The sequence below is a fragment of the Oncorhynchus mykiss genome, chromosome 18 (assembly GCF_057628025.1).
Source record: "Oncorhynchus mykiss isolate SJ-2025 chromosome 18, ASM5762802v1, whole genome shotgun sequence".
NCBI lineage: Eukaryota > Metazoa > Chordata > Actinopteri > Salmoniformes > Salmonidae > Oncorhynchus > Oncorhynchus mykiss.
In genome coordinates this window covers 24,365,122-24,392,520 of record NC_143039.1, presented here as the reverse complement: position 1 = coordinate 24,392,520, position 27,399 = coordinate 24,365,122, and the positions used below count along the sequence as shown (strand labels likewise).

The window sequence follows — 27,399 nt, the reverse complement described above, 5'->3', positions numbered from 1 at the left end:
CAAGAGGTGGTGAGGCTGTGGGACTATGGGATAACAGCTAATGTGATGATCTGTGAGGTTAGACTCTAGAAACGGCAGAGTGGCAGCCAAGGAACCATGCTGACTGTCGTCCCCAAACAAAGCAACCCCCTGGAACAGAGAAGGGTTTTAAAACAGGTAGAGGGGGGTATATTCATAATGGCTCCTTCTGAAACCCTCTTCGTAAAGTGATCTCTGCTTCTCCTCGGGATAAAAAAAATGATGCGTTAAGAATGGAGTAAGAAAAGTGACATTTTAATGCGTCGCCCCATACCCACCCCCTCGCCGACCCCCTCCTGAGACGCTGCTAGTTGATTTGGTATTCATGCTGTGCAGATTAATCAAGTGGCGGTGCCTTAGCCCTGGACGGCCTGCCATTCTCTCCCCCCCTGCCAATCTGCATATCTGCATATTACCGCCGCGCGGCCTTTAATTTCCTACAGGAGCAGATAATGATCACCTTGTTCAGACAGAAGGGAGCCTTTGTCGGGGGAGAGGGGCCTGATATTTCATATGGGGAGCTGAGGCAAGGAATCACTGATTAATGCCATGTTGAGCAGATTCGCCGCCCGAGAACCTTTTCATTACCGTACGGGACGCAGCGGATGGGGTGAGGAGGGAAGGCAAGAAGCCCCCCTCGCCCGCTCGCCCGGCTGGCAAAGACTTCTGCTCGCTAGATTTATTGATTTTGTTTTCTATTTAATATGGCTGAAACCGTCTGAAATATAACAACTGCTGTAAGACGGGACAAGGAGAGGGGGGGGGGGGCAGGCGGAGGAGGAGGATGAATAAGAGAGGGATGAGAGAAACATAATGATATGGGGGTATGAGAAGCATTCAGACCCATTGACTTATTCCACATTTTGTTGTTACAGCCTGAATTTGAAATGGATTAAATAGATTTGTTTACTCACCCATCTACACACAATACCCCATAATGACAAAGTGAAAACATGTTTTTAGAAATGTTGGCAAATTTTTCCTTTTAGGGCTAGACGTCCCGCTATCAGGACAACTTCCTGTGAAACTGGAGGGTGCGCAATTCAAATAAATAATCATAAAAATGATGGATATTAAACATTTAGGTACATATAAGTGTCTTATACCGGTTGAAAGCTTATATTCTTGTTAATCTAACTGCACTGCACCGATTTACAGTAGCTATTACAGCGAAAGCATGCCAAGGGATTGTTTGAGGATGGCGCCCCACATCAAAATATTTTTCCACCGGAACAGGTTTCATAAATTCACAATTAGCGATTAAATATTCGCTTAATTTTTGAAAATCTTCCTCTGATTTGTCATCCAAAGGGTCCCAGCTATAGCATGTAGTGTTGTTTTGTTAGATTAAATCCTTTATATCCTAAAAAGTCTGTTTAGTTGGCGCCATCAATTTGAGTAATCCACTCGTTCCACTTGCAGAGAAAGGAATCCGAAAATCTACCCCTAAACTTTGTTTCAACAAGTCAAAATACATTTCAATTTGTTCCTCCTAAAATGTAATCAAACTATAACATTTCTTACAGAAAGAAGTATGTTATATAGGAAATGGCGCGCACAAACACGAATTTCCAAGACTGTGTCCCTGTACTAAAACTGATATTTATTATTTGTTTTTTAAGTTACAAGCCTGAAATCTTGAACATAGACTAATGACACCCTGTGGAAGCCATAGGAATTGCATCCAGGGAGCTCATTTTTAGTATGACCTTATACTTGCCATTCTAAGAGGATGGTCTCTCAAAAAAAGAAAAATATTGTTTGTTTTTTCTTTGGATTTTCTCCTACCATATATATTGTGTTATATTCTCCTACATTATTTTAACATTTCTACAAACTTCAAAGTGTTTTCTTTCCAATGATACCAATTATATGCATATCCTGGCTTCAGTCCCTGAGCAACAGGCAGTTTACTTTGGGCACGTCATTCAGGCGGAAATTGAGAAAAAAGGGGCCTAGCCCTTAAATACAGAAATATCTTATTTACATAAGTATTCACACCCTTGAGACAATACTTTGTAGATGCATCTTCCTTGCAGATTTTCTGAAGCTCTGTTAAATTAGATGCGGGAGGCGGTGAACAGCAAAGTCTGTATGCTGGGGGTCATTGTCCCATTGGAACATAAATCTTTGCCACTGTCTAAGGTTGTTTGCACTCTGGATCCATACATTGTTCCCTCTATCCTTACCAGTCTCAAAGTCCCTGCCACTGAAAAGCACCCCCATAGCATGATTCCGCCACCACCGTTTTACATGGTAGGGATGGTGTTAGACAGGTGATGAGCTGTGCCTGATTTCTCCAGACATAGTGCTTGCATTAAGGCCAAAGAGTTACATTTTTCTCATCAGACCACAGAATATTTTGCCTTTCACGTGCCTTTTTGCAAGCTCCAGGCGTGTTGTCATGTGTCTCTTTCTCAGGAGAGGCTTCCGTCTGGCCACTCTCCCATAAAGCCCAGATTGGTGAAGTGCTGTAGAGACTATTGTCCTTCTGTCAGGTTCTCCTATCTCAGGTAAGGAACTCTGTAGTTCTGTCAGAGTGGTCATTGGGTTCTTGGTCACCTCCCCGACCAAGGTCCTTCTTGCCCAGTTGCTCAGTTTGGTCAGATGGCCAGCTCTAGGCAGAGTCTGGGTAGTTCCATATTTTGTCCATTTCCCTATGATGGAGATCACTGTGCTCTTGGAAACCTTCAACACTAGAAATGGTTTTGTACCCTTCCACAGACACATGCCTCATCACAATTATATATTTGACATCTACGGACTGTTCATTGGACTTCATTGTATTGTTTCTGCTCTGACATGCACTGTCAACTGTGGGAACTTATATAGACAGGTTTATTTCTTTATAAATCATGTGCAAATAATTGAATTGGCCACAGGTGGACTCCAGTCAAGTTGTAGTGACATCTCAAGGATGATCAAAGAAAATTGGATGCACTTGAGCTCAATTCGGAGAGTCAGACCAAAGGGGTATGAATACTTATGTAAATGAGATATTTCTGTATAGAATTTTCAAAACATTTGCTAACATATCTCAAAACATATTTTCACTTTGCAATGATGGGGTATTGTGTGTAGAAATTTTATTTAAATCTAATCTATATTGATTTCAAGCTGTAACAACAAAATGTGGAATAAGTCAAGAGGTATGAATACTTTGAGAAAACACTGTAGATGGTCAGGGGTTATGAATACTTTGGGAAGACACTGTAGATGGTCAAGGGTTATGAATACTTTGAGAAGACACTGTAGATGGTCAAGGGTTATGAATACTTTGAGAAGACACTGTAGATGGTTTTAGAGCCTAGTGTTACTCTTGCCAGTATTTCTCAATGATTCCATTTGAAGAGTGTCAAGATGGGCTGCTGGAAATGTGACTCTGTCTTGTAACGTACAAGAGGTACTTACCAAGAACTACAGTAGAAGAGGTACTTACCAAGAACTACAATAGAAGGAAACTAGGCCATACTTTCCATTACACAGTCTCTGTAGTAGAGTAAATACTGCCCATAACTGATGAATGTTCCTTTTCCACAGGTTAGTGATTATTATGCAGTATACCAGGGTTGGGGCCAATTCTAATTGAAGTCAGTCAATTCAGGAAGTGATTTGAATTTAAAATCAGAAAATGTTAACACTTTTCACATAAATAGCTTATTAAGAAATCATTGAAATTAGATGGCCTTTTTTCAGTTATTGAATTGGAATTTCAGTTTAGTTCCTGAATTGACTGCCGTGAATTTGAATTGACTCCAACCCTGCAGAATACCACTTTTGTTTTGGGGGGAATTGACTCCAACCCTGCAGAATACCACTTTTGTTTTGGGGGGAATTGACTCCAACCCTGCAGAATACCACTTTTGTTTTGGGGGGAATTGACTCCAACCCTGCAGAATACCACTTTTGTTTTGGGGGGAATTGACTCCAACCCTGCAGAATACCACTTTTGTTTTGGGGGGAATTGACTCCAACCCTGCAGAATACCACTTTTGTTTTGGGGGGAATTGACTTCAACCCTGCAGAATACCACTTTTGTTTTGGGGGGAATTGACTCCAACCCTGCAGAATATCACTTTTGTTTTAGGGGGAATTGACTCCAACCCTGCAGAATACCACTTTTGTTTTGGGGGGAATTGACTCCAACCCTGCAGAATACCACTTTTGTTTTGGGGGCAATTGACTGTAACATCAATAAATTGCCAGAATGCCTAGTTAACTGGACCGAAATCATATTAATGGCTTGACTGCACTACATGCCCAGCAGAATGTTAAAATCAGACACATCAACATCATTTGTATCACATTTGTATAACATTCCAGTGGATTTGTTGAACAAGAAAAAGCTTCTTTCTGATTAATTCCGGTACACATCATCCCAGGATGCCTTGAAACCTCCTGACAGATGAGTGGTATTGTGTTATACTCAAAGCAACATCTCACAGTGTCTATCTGTCTGTCTCTCTGTCTGTCTGTCTCCAGGGGCCCGAGCCCTGGTTATGAAGATGGGAGGCAAATGTAATTGATTTGTAGCAGCGGCCGTAATCCTGCAAGATTTATGTAAGCCCTTCTTTACATAGCAGAGGTCTCTTGACTAATTAAACGCAGCTGAAAGGAACAGAGTTGTTTGTCTGCTGCCTGGATCACTGGGGGCTTCTTCCTTCCTCGCGTTGTAGGAGATGACATGGGGGTGCTCTGTACTGAGAAATCTATCAAGGTTTTGTGCAGGCAGGTTCTCAGACACCTGCAAGGTCTCGAGGACCCACCCACAACAGAAGTAAACAGCAGTTGTTTGGGAACATTGGATATGGAAGGATTGGGATGATGACGCTAGACCTCTTTATCGATTTCAGGATGTTTTGAGTCGTTGAGACGTTGTTATTTTTGAAGGACCTGGTTGTGGAGTTGTGTCAGGTTGAACAAAGCAATATTGAATCGTCGTCGAGGAGAGTCTAGCCATCTGTCTACCTGTCTGTTGTCTGTCAGCACTCAGACAATGTTGTACAATAGCCTATTTGTGTCACTTCAACTCTTAATTCTTTCTCTCTCTGCATATACACACTGAATGAGCTCTTTAGAGCCTATATTGCTTTTATACATCTATGAAAACAAAATCAATCATTGTTAGAGCATCTCTAAGTGGCTTTTGTTTGACATCTGCTTGTGGACACAGTGTGTAGAACACACGCCAATGGAAGCCATTCAATATGGTTAGGAGGGATCAGCACACCACAGAATTGACTCTTTCCATGTCATTAGATTATGGGCTTAATCCACCCAACTGTTGACTAGATTACCGTATAGGACGGCGGATCTGATCAGATTACAGACCCCAAGGTATTCACCCCTTCAATGCCAAATCAAAGAACAAAACAGTTAAGGCATGAAAGAAAAATGTGTAAAGAATAACAGTGGTTGTGATGGTGGAACCAACCTGGCAAACAGATGCTAGGTACCTTCCCAGCAATGTTTATATTGACAACTGTTGACTTCCTTTGTTGATAATTAACTCTGTATAACATTTCCCCCCCCCCACCCCCGCACCCACCCAAAAAAAAGAATTGTGGAATTTGTTTGAAATAATGCCAAAGCTCATATGCATCAGGTTCACAGTTGAATTAGTGAAAGCAATTCCCCAAGCTAAACTTCCAGCATGTTACTTTTGAACCATTCTGTGGTTTCAGATCAGTGCAGATAGAAAACAATGGAAGAGGAGATACAGCCTTGAGGGATTCTGTGTCTGTCTGTCTGTCTGTCTGTCTGTCTGTCTGTCTGTCTGTCTGTCTGTCTGTCTGTCTGTCTGTCTGTCTGTCTGTCTGTCTGTGTGATGATTGTTCTCGCTGTGCTAATTATCAGTGCGTAATTAGCCTGCTAGGGCCTAGGTGAGTTGCCTTGCTAAGGATCCTTCCTTTCACACCCCCTATATGTCAGCTGAAGATGTCAGATGGAAAATGCTAATCTGTCGTGTTTCTATTGTAGTCAGACCTTAGATGAGATGAGAGAGAGAGGAGAAAGAGAGCTGTGAACGATCTGAAAGACAAGGCAAGAAGGGCCTTCTATGCCATCAAAAGGAACATCAAATTTGACATACCAATTAGGATCTGTCTAAAAAATACTTGAATCAGTTATAGAACCCATTTCTCTTTATGGTTGTGAGGTCTGTGGTCTGCTCACCAACCAAGAATTCCCAAAATGGGACAAACACCAAAAATATAATCCATGTACAACGTAAAAAATAATGCATGCGGAGCAGAATTAGGATGATACCCACTAATTATCAAAATCCAGAAAAGAGCTGTTAAATTCTACAACCACCTGAAAGGAATTGATTCCCAAACCTTCCATAACAAAGCCATCACCTACAGAGAAATTAACCTGGAGAAGAGTCCCCTAAGCAAGCTGTTCCTGGGGCTCTGTTCACAAACACAAACAGATCACACAGAGCCCAAGGACAGCAACACAATTAGACCCAACCAAATCATGAGAAAGCAAAAAGATAATTACTTGACACATTGGAAATAATTTACAAAAAACAGAACAAACTAGAATGCTATTTGTCCCTAAACAGAGAGTACACAGTGGCAGAATACCTGACCACTGTGACTGACCCAAAATCAATTGCTATTGAGAAAGGCAGCCGAAGGCAGACTTGGCTCTCAAGAGAAGACAGGCTATGTGCACACTGCACACAAAATGAGGTGGAGACTGAGCTTTCCACATAGAGATTTGAGGCTGCATTGCGTTCCTATTATAAATCAAGGTCACCGAGGGTTCTATTCAAAGCTCCCTCGTGTTTGTGTTGCTGTACTGTCTGCATGAGCTGAAGTACTCTGCCCCTGACGCCCTCTGCTCTCTCCTCCACTCACACAGCTTACAAGTTGATGCTGAAATATAATGCAATAGAATTCGCCTCTATTCAATTCCATCATATGTGGAAAATTGCCTGCTTATGTTCATGTTTTTTGTGTTCCCTCCTACATTGTTCCGTTATTGTATTGTTATATTGTCAGATGGTGGCTGCTGTATCAGATGTAAAAGCATTGTTGGCAGATTCTCATTCCCTCACAAGGCCGTGAGTTTTCTAAATTTTATTTGTTCACGTCTCTCAGTAGGAGAGGTTAACTGATCAGATGACTGCAGGTCAGCGGTTCCCAAACTCTTTATAGAGCGGTCCAACCAACCAAGACCCGCACAAAAAACATTGCGGTGACTTTACCCTTCTTAGGGCTAGGCCCCTTTTTTCTCCACTTCCTGTCTGAGTGACGTGCCCAAAGTAAACTGTCTGTTGCTCAGGCCCTGAAGCCAGGATGTGCATATCATTGGTACCATTGTAAAGAAACTTCCAAAACGAATTAGAAATATCAGTTTTAGTAGAAGGACACAGTCTTGGAAATTCGTGTTAGCGAGCGCCATGAAGACATTGCGCACCTGCTAAAATTGGTTTCCTATTGAACATACTTCTTTCTGTAAGAAATATTATAGTTTGATTACATTTTAGGGTATCTGAGGAGTAAATAGAAATGTATTTTGACTTGTTGAAACAAAGTTTATGGGTACATTTCCAGATTCCTTTCTCTGCAAGTTGAACGAGTGGATTACTCGAATCGATGGCGAAGAAGGATTTTATCTAACAAAACGACACTACATGTTATAGCTGGGACCCTTTGGATGACAAATCAGAGGAAGATTTTTCGAGAAGTAAGTGAACATTTAATCGTTATACAGTGCCTTGCGAAAGTATTCTGCCCCCTTGAACTTTGCGACCTTTTGCCACATTTCAGGCTTCAAACATAAAGATATAAAACTGTATTTTTTTGTGAAGAATCAACAACAAGTAGGACACAATCATGAAGTGGAACGACATTTATTGGATATTTCAAACTTTTTTAACAAATCAAAAACTGAAGAATTGGGCGTGCAAAATTATTCAGCCCCCTTAAGTTAATACTTTGTAGCGCCACCTTTTGCTGCGATTACAGCTGTAAGTCGCTTGGGGTATGTCTCTATCAGTTTTACACATCGAGAGACTGAAATTTTTTCCCATTCCTCCTTGCAAAACAGCTCGAGCTCAGTGAGGTTGGATGGAGAGCATTTGTGAACAGCAGTTTTCAGTTCTTTCCACAGATTCTCGATTGGATTCAGGTCTGGACTTTGACTTGGCCATTCTAACACCTGGATATGTTTATTATTGAACCATTCCATTGTAGATTTTGCTTTATGTTTTGGATCATTGTCTTGTTGGAAGACAAATCTCCGTCCCAGTCTCAGGTCTTTTGCAGACTCCATCAGGTTTTCTTCCAGAATGGTCCTGTATTTGGCTCCATCCATCTTCCCATCAATTTTAACCATCTTCCCTGTCCCTGCTGAAGAAAAGCAGGCCCAAACCATGATGCTGCCACCACCTTGTTTGATAGTGGGGATGGTGTGAGCTGTGTTGCTTTTACGCCAAACATAACGTTTTGCATTGTTGCCAAAAAGTTCAATTTTGGTTTCATCTGACCAGAGCACCTTCTTCCACATGTTTGGTGTGTCTCCCAGGTGGCTTGTGGCAAACTTTAAACAACACTTTTTATGGATATCTTTAAGAAATGGCTTTCTTCTTGCCACTCTTCCATAAAGGCCAGATTTGTGCAATATACGACTGATTGTTGTCCTATGGACAGAGTCTCCCACCTCAGCTGTAGATCTCTGCAGTTCATCCAGAGTGATCATGGGCCTCTTGGCTGCATCTCTGATCAGTCTTCTCCTTGTATGAGCTGAAAGTTTAGAGGGACGGCCAGGTCTTGGTAGATTTGCAGTGGTCTGATACTCCTTCCATTTCAATATTATCGCTTGAACAGTGCTCCTTGGGATGTTTAAAGCTTGGGAAATCTTTTTGTATCCAAATCCGGCTTTAAACTTCTTCACAACAGTATCTCGGACCTGCCTGGTGTGTTCCTTGTTCTTCATGATGCTCTCTGCGCTTTTAACTGACCTCTGAGACTATCACAGTGCAGGTGCATTTATACGGAGACTTGATTACACACAGGTGGATTGTATTTATCATCATTAGTCATTTAGGTCAGCATTGGATCATTCAGAGATCCTCACTGAACTTCTGGAGAGAGTTTACTGCACTGAAAGTAAAGGGGCTGAATAATTTTGCACGCCCAATTTTTCAGTTTTTGATTTGTTAAAAAAGTTTGAAATATCCAATAAATATCGTTCCACTTCATGATTGTGTCCCACTTGTTGTTGATTCTTCACAAAAAAAATACAGTTTTATATCTTTATGTTTGAAGCCTGAAATGTGGCAAAAGGTCGCAAAGTTCAAGGGGGCCGAATACTTTCGCAAGGCACTGTATGTGAATGTATGAAACCTGTGCCGGTGGAAAGATATTTTGATGTGGGACCCTGTCCTCAAACAATCGCATGGTATGTTTTCGCTGTCATTGCTACTGTAAATTGGACAGTGCAGTTAGATTAACAAGAATTGAAGCGTTCAGCCGATATAAGACATGTACCTAAATGTACCTAACCTTATATGTACCTAAATGTTTAAAATCCATAATATTTATGATTATTTATTTGCGCCCTCCAGTTTCACTGGAAGTTGTCCTGGTAGCGGGACACCGATCCTTAATGGCAGTGATGGGGGAGGACTCTGAGAGTGTACAGGAATGTCCACATTGTCCTTGAGTGGAAAGTTTCTTACCTACACCAACAATGATCAAAATAGTGTCAAACCAAATCAAACTATTTGTCACGTGTGCCGAATGCAACAAGTGTAGACCTTACCATGAAACGCTTACAAGCCCTTAACCAACGGTGCAGTTCAAGAAGAGTTAAGAAAATATTTACCAAATAAACTAAAGTTTAAAATAAAAAATGATAACGAGGTTATATACCGGTTCCGGGGGTACAGTTTAGTTGAGGTAATTTGTACATGTAGGAAGGGGTGAAGTCACTATGCATAGATACTAAACAGCGAGTAGCAGCAGTGTACAAAACTAAGGGTGGGGGGGGATCAATGTAAATAGTCTGGGTGGCCATTTGATTAATTGTTCAGCAGTCTTATGGCTTGGGGAGCATTTTGGTCCTAGACTTGGCACTCCGGTACTGCTTGACGTGCAGTAGCAGAGAAAACAGTCTATGACTTGGGTGACTGGAGTCTCTGACAATTTTATGGGCCTTCCTCTGATACTGCTGTTAGCAGTTGATGTTATTCTTCAATAACATAAACTCCAAAGCAAATCAGGGGGAGAAAAATAGTTTTTTTGAGAAGGACAAATCATAGATGTTATGCTGGGAGGTAGATGTTCAGTCTCCCCTGTCCTCAGCTTTTCTCCACGGAACAAAGGAACAGGATGCCATTCATAACCCCCACCCTAGCCTGGGGTTGACCAATCAGAAGTCCTTGCAGTACAACTGGGCCAAGGGCCAAATAACAAGTATCTTGCTCCAGACTCAATGTACAGAACATAGCACACATAGCTCTGAGTTCAGGAGTGATATTCCACAGATTCTAAACAGCTGTTGAACTGCTGGACCAAAGGCTTGAGGAAAAAAATGACTTATTCTAACACTGACTTCCCTTACACCTCTAACTTGAAACCAGTTGATGCAAAGAGGCTAAACCGCACACGTTCTGTCCCCTTCAACCTTTTAACCAACTATTTACATTGACAATTCCCTATTGATCGTTAATTCTAGTACTCTCGTCCTCTCATCCTATGCGTTGTGTATTTATCTTCAAAATATTATAATACCGCCTATTACATAGGTCCTGGATAGCAGAAAGCTTGGTCCCATCGATGTACTGGGCCGTAAGCACTACCCTCTGTAGCGCCAGTTGCCATACCAGGCGGTGATGCAACCGGTCAGGATGCTCTCAATGGTGCAGCTGTAGAACTTTTTGAGGACCCATGCCTGGGGACCCTTGCCAAATCTTTTCAGTCTCTTGAGGGGGAAAAGGTTTTGCCGTGCCCTCTTCATGACTGTCTTGGTGTGTTTGGACCAGGATAGTTCGTTGGTGATGTGGACACCAAGGGACTTGAAACTCTCGACCCGCTTCACTTCAGCCCCATCGATGTTAATGGGGGCCTGTTCGGACCGTCTTTTCCTGTAGTCCACGATCAGCTCCTTTGTCTTGCTCATTTGAAGTTTGGCCTGTGTCGACTGCGTGTGCTGTGTGTGAGTTTGTGTGCTGTGTGTGAGTTTGTGTGCTGTGTGTGAGTTTGTGTGCTGTGTGTGAGTGTGCATGGATGTGTATGTGCATGAGTGTATTTCAGTTAAACCTATACATTAGTCTAAACTCATGTCTTTTTCTCTCTGTGTTCTTGTAGGCAGAAAAATGCTGCTGGGATTGACACTCACCAAGGAGCTGTGCCGTACCTGTCACCAAGTAAGATGCTGCTGTTGATATTGTTGTTGTTGTTGTTGTCTTGGTGATTGTCATTCCAACCTTCCTGGGAATCATCTGTTGTAGAACCATCCAAGATACAGAGATAGCTGACACTCACATGTCATTGGCAGCCCCAGTGCATTAGATACCCTATAGAGAAATGATGCTGTGATCTGTGTTGCTGATCACCTGTCGTCTTTGTATTGACTCTCCTGAAGTGAATTAAATTTGAAATGTGAATCAACTCTGAATTAAATCCCAATCAAATCTGGATCTGGATCCAGAGAAGTTTTGTGAGTCATTGTTTCAGTGGATTGTGTGGAATTTCCTTCCCACTGGAGACTGACATGTAATCTTTCACTATTTACTGTGAGGATACTTGCAGTGCTGCTGTACATGGATTATTGGGTTGCTGCATACTGTGCTGAGGCATGGTCGTCAGCTTTCACACCTTTTATCCCTCCCTCTTTCCCCCCTTACGCAACACACAACACACACACACACACACATACAGGCAGAACGAGCTCAAGCCTTGTCCCAGCCTTTGATTGTGGAATTTCCTGCCCAAGGACATCCGCCATTCAAATGTCTTTTCACAATTCACTTCCCAACTCGAAATTTCAAATGCCAGGGCTTTCAATTAACATTGAGCTCATGTGAAGCACCTACAGCCCCTTGTCTGTGAAAAGCAGTATAGAATGGGTTTTGTATGGCGCTCAAGCACATAATAAACCGATGGGAGGATTTGCAAGATTACGAGGCGTCCTTCAAAGTTTTATCGTCTTCTCATTTTCCCTTTTAAAACGATTACATTTGTCATTGTTATTTGTGAGCCTTTCACCCTTCTCATTGTGAAATCGCCCCGTGGTCTCGTTACAATACTGTAATTGTGAGACACACATACATAAATAAGCATTGTCCTTGGGGCATAATTGAGTTGAAGCAAATGAAGCAGTCTCCGATTCATTGTCAGTTCATGTCAATACCATGTTGTATTGAATTTCCTATGCTGGATTCTAATTTCAAAGACTTTTTGGAAAATATTTAAACATACGGGGCGCTATCTTTGTGAACGGTGATTCTTTAGACTGTATAGAACTAATGTGAAATGATTTATTTTTCTAACACCATGGTCTGTGCACCTCTTTCCTTTAAGGAGGCATTATACATTTCCATGCAGCGTAAATTAAAGGTGCGGGAATAAGCCAGGTGTCTTTTATCTGTGGGTTCATACTTAAAGGGATACCTGCCACCAAACCCACAGTTCAGAAGAAATGTAATGGACATTCCCATTCACTGTAATGGACCAGTAGTCATATTGAAGGTGCCATTTAACTACAACGTTTTCAAGCTCATCATATCATCTCTCAGAATGCTGTTCTATAAATGCAACAATGGCAAATTCTATTGAGCCTGGAAAGACGTGGATGGTGCTCAACCGACGTGAGTCGGGGTGCAGCCCAAACGCTTCGACATCGTTAGAAAGGGAAAAGCACAAAGCTCGCTGGCCATTCAAAAAAATCACTGTTTCATTTAAGCAACGTTAAAAAGCTTGGTGCTGATGAAGGTCGTGGCTGAAACGTCAAGCATTTTAACGTTGCTTAATTAAATCAGTGTGTGTTTAAAGCGCAACTGAAGGCAATCAACAACTTCTCTGATAGAAAACGGCCAATGTGGCATCGATATGAGCCAGTAACAGTTGTTCTAGTGACGAAATTGATTACAAAGTGGAAATCGGATACTTTTATTCATAAAGTCAGTCTGGTCCAAAACTGAGTTTTATAAGTGAGTTCGTCATGACTTACTTGAGGGTTGGGTTTTGAGTTCGACAATGCTCAATAGCTCACTAACACTGGATACCCAGCTGCGGGGATTGCACTCTATCCAATCCTACCGCAGAACACACAGACAGTGAGACTAACCTGCCCAGCAGCGCAGCTGACCTTGTTTACATAAGAGAACACGCCACTATTTCGTAACTTGGGGAATACTGCACCAAACACATTAGCTAGATGTAAAAATGGCAGCTAAAACCTCCTCAGCAAAAAACGTCAAAATGAATTACAGATTTCTTGAGTGATGTTAGATCCATTCTGACCGTTTTGAGGAAGTAATACTGGCTTTGTTTCTATGGTGTCTCATGGGGGACAAACATCAGATACTGCCACATCGAAACACACAACCAACACTGAAATCTCGTTTTACTTGATGAGCAACAAAGAAACGCTTGCGGAATCAGAGCGTTCAGTTACTCTTTAATAGCAGGAGAGCATTGCACCTTTTCCTTTCCAAATTCTGTTGAGCCGCCATCATATTGTGTGTATGGTGAAAAATCTTTGGATCCACATGTCTCTGTCTGTCTGTCTGTCTGTCTGTCTGTCTGTCTGTCTGTCTGTCTGTCTGTCTGTTCTAGCTATTCTGTTTCTATACGGCTATAACCTCCTCACTCACTACACACCTGGCAGAATTATTCATTCATTTAACAGGAGCCTGTTTCAAGAGGTGCGGGTTCAAAGGCTTTAGGATTCAGTGGAACATGGCTTTGGGGGAAAAAATTGAGCCAAAGTGCACTTCAGCATCCTAGCTGCATCCGACACAACCATTTCTGTGGAAGAGATGAAGTGTGTGTGTGTGTGTGTGTGTGTGTGTGTGTGTGTGCGCGTGTGCATTTGTGCATGCCTGTGTTCATGCCTGTGTGCTTGCATATGTGTGTTTCCATGGCTGTGTGTGTTGCACAGCCTACAGAGCCCTGTGATTACCTTACCCTCTACATTATCTGGAGTGCAGAGGCGCTGAAAGCAGTCGTGGCTTAATCTCCCTCCCCATTTACGTCTCTCTCTCTCTCGCTCTCTCTCTCTACCGCATTAGCTTCCTTTAAGATTCACTTACGGTGATGTTCCACTTTGAAGATAATGTTTTGTGACTGGTAGCCTACAGGGTTGGGGCTGTAATCATAGCTGCTGGGTGTGTGTTGTGTTGATAGCGGGGTTGGGGGGGGGGGGGGGGGGGGGTGAAGAGGGGTCTGACATGGAGAAGGGGCCTCAAACCCAGCTACTTCTATACAAACCTTATAAAATCAAACAGGAAGCAGCTCTTTGTAGGTGTTGCGTCTGTTCTCTTCCCCTCTGAACCTCTGTGTATAGGTGTTGCGTCTGTTGTCTTCCCCCCTGAACTGCGACTCCAGTTCATTCTGCTGTTGAATTAACTAACCACCTGGTTTCAAATGGTGCATACAGGTAGTTGTGATTGTTCCAATGAATCCCAGTAAATACTAAGTAAAATACAAATAATTACTAGCTATTTTATTCGTCATTAAGAAGTAAATAACAGGTCAAATAAAGTGAATCTACAATTCACTAGCTGTATCAGGGGAGAACCCATGTGCTGTATCACCACCATAATAACTCCCTCCTCCCTTTATGAGCAGCAGTTGATCAGGGGGCTGAGATGAGAGGAGTACACGAACGAGATGGCCAATTTGTTCCACATGGCGATGTCCTGTGTCACTGCTGACAGAGGGGGTGGGAGGGGGTGGAGGAGCGGCCCCCAGGTCGGCAGCTGTGCTCCAACTCAAAGCACCCCCCCCCCCCCCCCCACACACTCTCCCAGGGGCCCCGGGGGCCAGAGCCGCAGGTCACATATCAAAGGGTCCAATCCGCTGGCTAATGAAGCAGCTCAGTACCTAGCGGCCCTGAAGACCTCGCTAACGAGCTCCGGTTGCTAGTCTCTCTCTCTCTTTCTTTCTCTCTGTCTCTCTCTCTTGCTCTCTCTCTCCCTCCTCACCTCTCTCCCTCCCGCCCTCCCTCTGTCTTTCTCTCTCTCTCATGCCAATTAGAACCCACGCGCATCACATGACATGACATCAGAGCCCCCTCTGAAATGAGCTGCATTTTTAATTTGCCCATGATTACATCATTCATTAATCATGGAGAGACAAGTCCAAATCCTGAGCGTATATTATGGGGGCCAATTGGCAATAGGTGAGCCTAGCTGCATTCATTATTTACCTGTGCTGGAAAATAAGAGGGGAGATGAGGGACGTGGTACGTATTTTAAGAAGAAAAATTATATAATGTGAACTACCTTTATTTCTGTAACCAAGGATAACTAACAAAGAAACAAGTGTTTTGAAAAATAATGTAATCATTTTTATTAAAATAATGTTATTTCAATGAGTGCTTAGCGAGTTGCTTTGTCTTCCTAATGCAAGGTCATTTGCAAGAGGAACTCTGATCTCTAGTTTATTTCATTACAACGTTGGTGCCCTCCGTCATGGTATGTCACTGTAATCCAGGATATGAGTGGGCAAGAGTGGTAGGCAGTTGACTGAGAGAGAGGCTGCATTTAGACAGGCAGCCCAATTCTGATATTATTTTACACTAATTGGTCTTTTGACCAATCAGATCAGCTCTGAAAAAGATCTGATGTGATTGGTCAATAGACCAATTAGTTAAAAAAATAGATCAGAATTGGGCTGCCTTTCTAAACGCAGCCAGAGAAGCAGGTCGCAGCTACAGTTGACTGAGAGAGAGAGGCAGGTCCCAGCTACAGTTGACTGAGAGAGAGAGGCAGGTCCCAGCTACAGTTGACTGAGAGAGAGAGGCAGGTCCCAGCTACAGTTGACTGAGAGAGAGAGGCAGGTCCCAGCTACAGTTGACTGAGCGAGAGAGAGGCAGGTCCCAGCTACAGTTGACTGAGAGAGAGAGGCAGGTCCCAGCTACAGTTGACTGAGCGAGAGAGAGGCAGGTCCCAGCTACAGTTGACTGAGAGAGAGAGGCAGGTCCCAGCTACAGTTGACTGAGAGAGAGAGGCAGGTCCCAGCTACAGTTGACTGAGCGAGAGAGAGGCAGGTCCCAGCTACAGTTGACTGAGAGAGAGAGGCAGGTCCCAGCTACAGTTGACTGAGACTCTTTCTCTATAGTGACATTGTTGTGACTATACCCACTTCACCAGCAGCAGAATTGACTTCCCTTCCCGTGAGACCAGAGCCCTGTTTGACTACTTTTAAAAATGTCATCCTCACATCCTCTTTCACTGAAGTAATCTTGAAAGTGGAGTGAAAATATCATCTGTACTTAACTTTGTAATCATGGGTTAGGTCACCTCAAAGAACGTATACAAATACAGTAATTATTTTAAAGTTTGATTTGTTCCAGGCAACAGCAGCAAAGACGTACCAATATGTCCCCTGCTGAGCCCGTTGACCACACCAGATTCCTCAGTTGCTCCAGCTGAAATATGAGCAAACGGTTTATCTGTGTTTCCATGCAGCGATTGACAAGATAGACCTCTTTTGAGTGGAGCCATTTTCCCTCCCAGCGTTCAGCTAGCATGGTGTTATGTGACCCCATTCCCACAGCATCTGATAGACCAGATAGATACAGAACAAGCTGGGGGATGGCATCAATTCAGATGCTCCTGACTGAAATCTATCATATAATGAGCCAGGGCCATCAAACGCTGGTCATCAGAGGGGAGTCTGAATTAAGCTCTCTGTCCTGTTCTCCCCATGCTTTACCCAGGGCTTTCACCCCCGCCCCCACAGCGCAGGCAGCAGAAGGTCCCTGGAACGAGAGGCAGCGAGGGCTGTGAGGCCTGTTCTCGGGTGATTGGGGGTAATTTGGAGAGGATGAATTGTAGCTTTGTGCCGTGGGCCAACTCCATGACAGGCACCTGTTGGACTGTCAAACTGAGCTGGGAGAGAGAGAGAGAGAGAGGAGGAATGAGAAGGGGGAAAAGAGGGAGGGTGAGAGGGAGAGGGGTGAGACGAGATAGAAATGAAGCGATAGAGAGAGAGACATATAGGACAGAATAGAGAGAGAAGAGCCTATCTGAACCCCTCTCCTCCCTCTCCAACCATTCACCAGGCTTCAGTCTAACAGATGGTCTCATGCACAACAAGTTAACAGAACGGAAGTAGTACCCAAACAGCAGCTAACCAGTATACCTCATCTTATTGACTGGATTTTTTTGGATGGTCTTTCCTTCAAGTTCTAATTCCTAAATGACCAATTTACTGTTGATAATTACGTATCCATGACTAAAGACTGTTGCTGAGGTCAAATGTATCCCCTGAAACTAGTCTAGGTGCATTTCTCTCCTTTCTCCACTATATTAACCAGTATGTCTCTAAGGAGCCTGGAATCGTCCTCCATGACCAGTCGTTTTATCAGTCAGCTTTTGTCTCCTCTCTGTTTCTGCACTTGTCTATACTGATTGCGTAACTCCTCACACCCGCTGGTTGGTTGCCTGCAGTCTCGCAGTTTTAATTATAATTGCCATCTCAGCCAATTATGCATTAATAATCAGCAAATTAGCCATGATTAATCGGCATTAGGTGAATGATTATGGAACTAAAGATAGATAATCAGCTGGCGGGGCTGGAAATACAGGGTTTAACACAGTAGGAGGGTTCATCTGGTGGAAACAGACATTCTCTTGGTTGTCTTCCTCACTCAGCACGACTATATTGTGTGTGTGTGTGTGTGTGTGTGTGTGTGTGTGTGTGTGTGTGTGTGTGTGTGTGTGTGTGTGTGTGTGTGTGTGTGTGTGTGTGTGAGGGAATTGTATATAATCCATGCTAGCATTACAACCCTGAGTGATGGGTTGTCTATTGTTACACACACTGAACAGTGACATGGGTTAGTACTATGTTAACACAGCCAACCTCCATAAAATGCTGTTGTGACCCCCATGAATAGATACGCTGTCAGTCACACTGTTTATCTCTAAATAGGAAAAAGCTGCCAACTGTGCACTTTATCAGGACAATATGTTGTGTGCCACAGGGAAGTCTACATTCACACTGAATTGATGACGAAATGTAAACAGTGAATTGATAAGGAAATGTACACTCCAGGAAAGAGGATGTTTATGATGTATGTAATGTTATTAACTAATTAGGTATAACAGGCATGATGTTTATAACTAGTTAGGTATAACAGGCATGATGTTTATAACTAGCTAGGTATACCAGGCATGATGTTTATAACTAGCTAGGTATACCAGGCATGATGTTTATAACTAGTTAGGTATAACAGGCAGGATGTTTATAACTAGTTAGGTATAACAGGGATGATGTTTATAACTAGTTAGGTATAACAGGCATGATGTTTATAACTAGTTAGGTATACCAGGCATGATGTTTATAACTAGTTAGGTATAACAGGCAGGATGTTTATAACTAGTTAGGTATAACAGGCAGGATGTTTATAACTAGTTAGGTATAACAGGCAGGATGTTTATAACTAGTTAGGTATAACAGGCAGGATGTTTATAACTAGTTAGGTATAACAGGCATGATGTTTATAACTAGTTAGGTATAACAGGCATGATGTTTATAACTAGCTAGGTATAACAGGCATGATGTTTATAACTAGCTAGGTATAACAGGCATGATGTTTATAACTAGTTAGGTATAACAGGCATGATGTTTATAACTAGTTAGGTATAACAGGCATGATGTTTATAACTAGCTAGGTATACCAGGCATGATGTTTATAACTAGTTAGGTATAACAGGCAGGATGTTTATAACTAGTTAGGTATAACAGGGATGATGTTTATAACTAGTTAGGTATAACAGGCATGATGTTTATAACTAGTTAGGTATACCAGGCATGATGTTTATAACTAGTTAGGTATAACAGGCAGGATGTTTATAACTAGTTAGGTATAACAGGCAGGATGTTTATAACTAGTTAGGTATAACAGGCATGATGTTTATAACTAGCTAGGTATAACAGGGATGATGTATATAACTAGTTAGGTATAACAGGCAGGATGTTTATAACTAGTTAGGTATAACAGGCATGATGTTTATAACTAGTTAGGTATAACAGGCAGGATGTTTATAACTAGTTAGGTATAACAGGCAGGATGTTTATAACTAGTTAGGTATAACAGGCATGATGTTTATAACTAGTTAGGTATAACAGGCATGATGTTTATAACTAGCTAGGTATAACAGGCATGATGTTTATAACTAGTTAGGTATAACAGGCATGATGTTTATAACTAGTTAGGTATAACAGGCATGATGTTTATAACTAGCTAGGTATAACAGGCATGATGTTTATAACTAGTTAGGTATAACAGGCAGGATGTTTATAACTAGTTAGGTATAACAGGCATGATGTTTATAACTAGTTAGGTATAACAGGTGTGATGTATATAACTAGTTAGGTATAACAGGCAGGATGTTTATAACTAGTTAGGTATAACAGGCATGATGTTTATAACTAGCTAGGTATAACAGGCATGATGTTTATTACTAGTTAGGTATAACAGGTGTGATGTATATAACTAGTTAGGTATAACAGGCATGATGTTTATTACTAGTTAGGTATAACAGGTGTGATGTATATTACTAGTTAGGTATAACAGGCATGATGTTTATTACTAGTTAGGTATAACAGGCATGATGTTTATAACTAGTTAGGTATAACAGGCATGATGTTTATAACTAGCTAGGTATAACAGGCATGATGTTTATTACTAGTTAGGTATAACAGGTGTGATGTATATAACTAGTTAGGTATAACAGGCATGATGTTTATTACTAGTTAGGTATAACAGGAGTGATGTATATAACTAGTTAGGTATAACAGGCATGATGTTTATAACTAGTTAGGTATAACAGGTGTGATGTATATAACTAGCTAGGTATAACAGGCATGATGTTTATAACTAGCTAGGTATAACAGGCATGATGTTTATAACTAGTTAGGTATAACAGGCATGATGTTTATAACTAGCTAGGTATTACAGGCATGATGTTTATTACTAGCTAGGTATAACAGGCATGATGTTTATTACTAGTTAGGTATAACAGGTGTGATGTATATAACTAGTTAGGTATAACAGGCATGATGTTTATTACTAGTTAGGTATAACAGGCATGATGTTTATTACTAGTTAGGTATAACAGGTGTGATGTATATAACTAGCTAGGTATAACAGGCATGATGTTTATAACTAGTTAGGTATAACAGGCATGATGTTTATAACTAGTTAGGTATAACATGCATGATGTTTATAACTAGTTAGGTATAACAGGCATGATGTTTATTACTAGTTAGGTATAACAGGCATGATGTTTATAACTAGCTAGGTATAACATGGATGATGTTTATAACTAGTTAGGTATAACAGGCAGGATGTTTATAACTAGTTAGGTATAACAGGCATGATGTTTATAACTAGTTAGGTATAACAGGCATGATGTATATAACTAGCTAGGTATAACAGGTGTGATGTATATAACTAGCTAGGTATAACAGGCATGATGTTTATAACTAGCTAGGTATAACAGGCAGGATGTTTATAACTAGCTAGGTATAACAGGCAGGATGTTTATAACTAGTTAGGTATAACAGGCGTGATGTTTATAACTAGTTAGGTATAACAGGCAGGATGTTTATAACTAGCTAGGTATAACAGGCAGGATGTTTATAACTAGTTAGGTATAACAGGCATGATGTTTATAACTAGCTAGGTATAACAGGGATGATGTTTATAACTAGTTAGGTATAACAGGCAGGATGTTTATAACTAGTTAGGTATAACAGGCATGATGTTTATAACTAGTTAGGTATAACAGGCATGATGTTTATAACTAGTTGGGTATAACAGGCATGATGTATATAACTAGTTAGGTATAACAGGCAGGATGTATATAACTAGTTAGGTATAACAGGCAGGATGTTTATAACTAGTTAGGTATAACAGGCATGATGTTTATAACTAGTTAGGTATAACAGGCAGGATGTTTATAACTAGTTAGGTATAACAGGCAGGATGTTTATAACTAGCTAGGTATAACAGGCATGATGTTTATAACTAGCTAGGTATAACAGGCATGATGTTTATAACTAGTTAGGTATAACAGGCAGGATGTTTATAACTAGCTAGGTATAACAGGCATGATGTTTATAACTAGTTAGGTATAACAGGCATGATGTTTATAACTAGTTAGGTATAACAGGCATGATGTTTATAACTAGTTAGGTATAACAGGCATGATGTTTATAACTAGTTAGGTATAACAGGCATGATGTTTATAACTAGCTAGGTATAACAGGCATGATGTTTATAACTAGTTAGGTATAACAGGCGTGATGTTTATAACTAGTTAGGTATAACAGGCATGATGTTTATAACTAGTTAGGTATAACAGGCAGGATGTTTATAACTAGTTAGGTATAACAGGCGTGATGTATATAACTAGCTAGGTATAACAGGCATGATGTTTATAACTAGTTAGGTATAACAGGCAGGATGTTTATAACTAGTTAGGTATAACAGGCATGATGTTTATAACTAGTTAGGTATAACAGGCAGGATGTTTATAACTAGTTAGGTATAACAGGCGTGATGTATATAACTAGCTAGGTATAACAGGCAGGATGTTTATAACTAGTTAGGTATAACAGGCATGATGTTTATAACTAGCTAGGTATAACAGGTGTGATGTTTATAACTAGTTAGGTATGATGGGCATGATGTTTATAACTAGTTAGGTATAACAGGCATGATGTTTATAACTAGCTAGGTATAACAGGTGTGATGTTTATAACTAGTTAGGTATGATGGGCATGATGTTTATAACTAGTTAGGTATAACAGGGATGATGTATATAACTAGCTAGGTATAACAGGTGTGATGTTTATAACTCGTTAGGTATGATGGGCATGATGTTTATAACTAGTTAGGTATAACAGGTGTGATGTTTATAACTAGTTAGGTATAACAGGTGTGATGTTTATAACTAGCTAGGTAAAACAGGGATAATGTTTATAACTAGTTAGGTATAACAGGTGTGATGTTTATAACTAGTTAGGTATAACAGGCATGATGTTTATAACTAGCTAGGTATAACAGGGATGATGTATATAACTAGCTAGGTATAACAGGTGTGATGTTTATAACTAGTTAGGTATGATGGGCATGATGTTTATAACTAGTTAGGTATAACAGGTGTGATGTTTATAACTAGTTAGGTATAACAGGTGTGATGTTTATAACTAGCTAGGTAAAACAGGGATAATGTTTATAACTAGTTAGGTATAACAGGTGTGATGTATATAACTAGTTAGGTATAACAGGCGTGATGTTTATAACTAGTTAGGTATAACAGGCATGATGTTTATAACTAGTTAGGTATAACAGGCAGGATGTTTATAACTAGTTAGGTATAACAGGCATGATGTTTATAACTAGTTAGGTATAACAGGCAGGATGTTTATAACTAGTTAGGTATAAGAGGGATGATGTTTATAACTAGCTAGGTATAACAGGCGTGATGTTTATAACTAGTTAGGTATACCAGGCATCATGTTTATAACTAGTTAGGTATAACAGGCATGATGTTTATAACTAGTTAGGTATAACAGGCATGATGTTTATAACTAGCTAGGTATAACAGGCGTGATGTTTATAACTAGTTAGGTATAACAGGCATGATGTTTATAACTAGTTAGGTATACCAGGCATGATGTTTATAACTAGTTAGGTATAACAGGCATGATGTTTATAACTAGTTAGGTATAACAGGCGTGATGTTTATAACTAGTTAGGTATAACAGGCAGGATGTTTATAACTAGTTAGGTATAACAGGCAGGATGTTTATAACTAGTTAGGTATAACAGGCGTGATGTTTATAACTAGTTAGGTATAACAGGCAGGATGTTCTCAACTAGTTAGGTATAACAGGCATGATGTTTATAACTAGCTAGGTATAACAGGTGTGATGTTTATAACTAGTTAGGTATGATGGGCATGATGTTTATAACTAGTTAGGTATAACAGGCATGATGTTTATAACTAGCTAGGTATAACAGGTGTGATGTTTATAACTAGTTAGGTATGATGGGCATGATGTTTATAACTAGTTAGGTATAACAGGGATGATGTATATAACTAGCTAGGTATAACAGGTGTGATGTTTATAACTCGTTAGGTATGATGGGCATGATGTTTATAACTAGTTAGGTATAACAGGTGTGATGTTTATAACTAGTTAGGTATAACAGGTGTGATGTTTATAACTAGCTAGGTAAAACAGGGATAATGTTTATAACTAGTTAGGTATAACAGGTGTGATGTTTATAACTAGTTAGGTATAACAGGCATGATGTTTATAACTAGCTAGGTATAACAGGGATGATGTATATAACTAGCTAGGTATAACAGGTGTGATGTTTATAACTAGTTAGGTATGATGGGCATGATGTTTATAACTAGTTAGGTATAACAGGTGTGATGTTTATAACTAGTTAGGTATAACAGGTGTGATGTTTATAACTAGCTAGGTAAAACAGGGATAATGTTTATAACTAGTTAGGTATAACAGGTGTGATGTATATAACTAGTTAGGTATAACAGGCGTGATGTTTATAACTAGTTAGGTATAACAGGCATGATGTTTATAACTAGTTAGGTATAACAGGCAGGATGTTTATAACTAGTTAGGTATAACAGGCATGATGTTTATAACTAGTTAGGTATAACAGGCAGGATGTTTATAACTAGTTAGGTATAAGAGGGATGATGTTTATAACTAGCTAGGTATAACAGGCGTGATGTTTATAACTAGTTAGGTATACCAGGCATCATGTTTATAACTAGTTAGGTATAACAGGCATGATGTTTATAACTAGTTAGGTATAACAGGCATGATGTTTATAACTAGCTAGGTATAACAGGCGTGATGTTTATAACTAGTTAGGTATAACAGGCATGATGTTTATAACTAGTTAGGTATACCAGGCATGATGTTTATAACTAGTTAGGTATAACAGGCATGATGTTTATAACTAGTTAGGTATAACAGGCGTGATGTTTATAACTAGTTAGGTATAACAGGCAGGATGTTTATAACTAGTTAGGTATAACAGGCAGGATGTTTATAACTAGTTAGGTATAACAGGCGTGATGTTTATAACTAGTTAGGTATAACAGGCAGGATGTTCTCAACTAGTTAGGTATAACAGGCATGATGTTTATAACTAGCTAGGTATAACAGGTGTGATGTTTATAACTAGTTAGGTATGATGGGCATGATGTTTATAACTAGTTAGGTATAACAGGCATGATGTTTATAACTAGCTAGGTATAACAGGTGTGATGTTTATAACTAGTTAGGTATGATGGGCATGATGTTTATAACTAGTTAGGTATAACAGGGATGATGTATATAACTAGCTAGGTATAACAGGTGTGATGTTTATAACTCGTTAGGTATGATGGGCATGATGTTTATAACTAGTTAGGTATAACAGGTGTGATGTTTATAACTAGTTAGGTATAACAGGTGTGATGTTTATAACTAGCTAGGTAAAACAGGGATAATGTTTATAACTAGTTAGGTATAACAGGTGTGATGTTTATAACTAGTTAGGTATAACAGGCATGATGTTTATAACTAGCTAGGTATAACAGGGATGATGTATATAACTAGCTAGGTATAACAGGTGTGATGTTTATAACTAGTTAGGTATGATGGGCATGATGTTTATAACTAGTTAGGTATAACAGGTGTGATGTTTATAACTAGTTAGGTATAACAGGTGTGATGTATATTACTAGTTAGGTATAACAGGCATGATGTTTATTACTAGTTAGGTATAACAGGCATGATGTTTATAACTAGTTAGGTATAACAGGCATGATGTTTATAACTAGCTAGGTATAACAGGCATGATGTTTATTACTAGTTAGGTATAACAGGTGTGATGTATATAACTAGTTAGGTATAACAGGCATGATGTTTATTACTAGTTAGGTATAACAGGAGTGATGTATATAACTAGTTAGGTATAACAGGCATGATGTTTATAACTAGTTAGGTATAACAGGTGTGATGTATATAACTAGCTAGGTATAACAGGCATGATGTTTATAACTAGCTAGGTATAACAGGCATGATGTTTATAACTAGTTAGGTATAACAGGCATGATGTTTATAACTAGCTAGGTATAACAGGCATGATGTTTATTACTAGCTAGGTATAACAGGCATGATGTTTATTACTAGTTAGGTATAACAGGTGTGATGTATATAACTAGTTAGGTATAACAGGCATGATGTTTATTACTAGTTAGGTATAACAGGCATGATGTTTATTACTAGTTAGGTATAACAGGTGTGATGTATATAACTAGCTAGGTATAACAGGCATGATGTTTATAACTAGTTAGGTATAACAGGCATGATGTTTATAACTAGTTAGGTATAACATGCATGATGTTTATAACTAGTTAGGTATAACAGGCATGATGTTTATTACTAGTTAGGTATAACAGGCATGATGTTTATAACTAGCTAGGTATAACATGGATGATGTTTATAACTAGTTAGGTATAACAGGCAGGATGTTTATAACTAGTTAGGTATAACAGGCATGATGTTTATAACTAGTTAGGTATAACAGGCATGATGTATATAACTAGCTAGGTATAACAGGTGTGATGTATATAACTAGCTAGGTATAACAGGCATGATGTTTATAACTAGCTAGGTATAACAGGCAGGATGTTTATAACTAGCTAGGTATAACAGGCAGGATGTTTATAACTAGTTAGGTATAACAGGCGTGATGTTTATAACTAGTTAGGTATAACAGGCAGGATGTTTATAACTAGCTAGGTATAACAGGCAGGATGTTTATAACTAGTTAGGTATAACAGGCATGATGTTTATAACTAGCTAGGTATAACAGGGATGATGTTTATAACTAGTTAGGTATAACAGGCAGGATGTTTATAACTAGTTAGGTATAACAGGCATGATGTTTATAACTAGTTAGGTATAACAGGCATGATGTTTATAACTAGTTGGGTATAACAGGCATGATGTATATAACTAGTTAGGTATAACAGGCAGGATGTATATAACTAGTTAGGTATAACAGGCAGGATGTTTATAACTAGTTAGGTATAACAGGCATGATGTTTATAACTAGTTAGGTATAACAGGCAGGATGTTTATAACTAGTTAGGTATAACAGGCAGGATGTTTATAACTAGCTAGGTATAACAGGCATGATGTTTATAACTAGCTAGGTATAACAGGCATGATGTTTATAACTAGTTAGGTATAACAGGCAGGATGTTTATAACTAGCTAGGTATAACAGGCATGATGTTTATAACTAGTTAGGTATAACAGGCATGATGTTTATAACTAGTTAGGTATAACAGGCATGATGTTTATAACTAGTTAGGTATAACAGGCATGATGTTTATAACTAGTAAGGTATAACAGGCATGATGTTTATAACTAGCTAGGTATAACAGGCATGATGTTTATAACTAGTTAGGTATAACAGGCGTGATGTTTATAACTAGTTAGGTATAACAGGCATGATGTTTATAACTAGTTAGGTATAACAGGCAGGATGTTTATAACTAGTTAGGTATAACAGGCGTGATGTATATAACTAGCTAGGTATAACAGGCATGATGTTTATAACTAGTTAGGTATAACAGGCAGGATGTTTATAACTAGTTAGGTATAACAGGCATGATGTTTATAACTAGTTAGGTATAACAGGCAGGATGTTTATAACTAGTTAGGTATAACAGGCGTGATGTATATAACTAGCTAGGTATAACAGGCAGGATGTTTATAACTAGTTAGGTATAACAGGCATGATGTTTATAACTAGCTAGGTATAACAGGTGTGATGTTTATAACTAGTTAGGTATGATGGGCATGATGTTTATAACTAGTTAGGTATAACAGGCATGATGTTTATAACTAGCTAGGTATAACAGGTGTGATGTTTATAACTAGTTAGGTATGATGGGCATGATGTTTATAACTAGTTAGGTATAACAGGGATGATGTATATAACTAGCTAGGTATAACAGGTGTGATGTTTATAACTCGTTAGGTATGATGGGCATGATGTTTATAACTAGTTAGGTATAACAGGTGTGATGTTTATAACTAGTTAGGTATAACAGGTGTGATGTTTATAACTAGCTAGGTAAAAC

The 27,399-nt window shown here is 39.7% G+C and overlaps 1 pseudogene; it reads right to left on the bottom strand.

The window, feature by feature from the left end:
* Nucleotides 1-2,073: 2,073 nt before the first annotated feature.
* Nucleotides 2,074-2,748, bottom strand: LOC149975439 (uncharacterized; annotated as a pseudogene).
* Nucleotides 2,749-27,399: the final 24,651 nt, after the last annotated feature.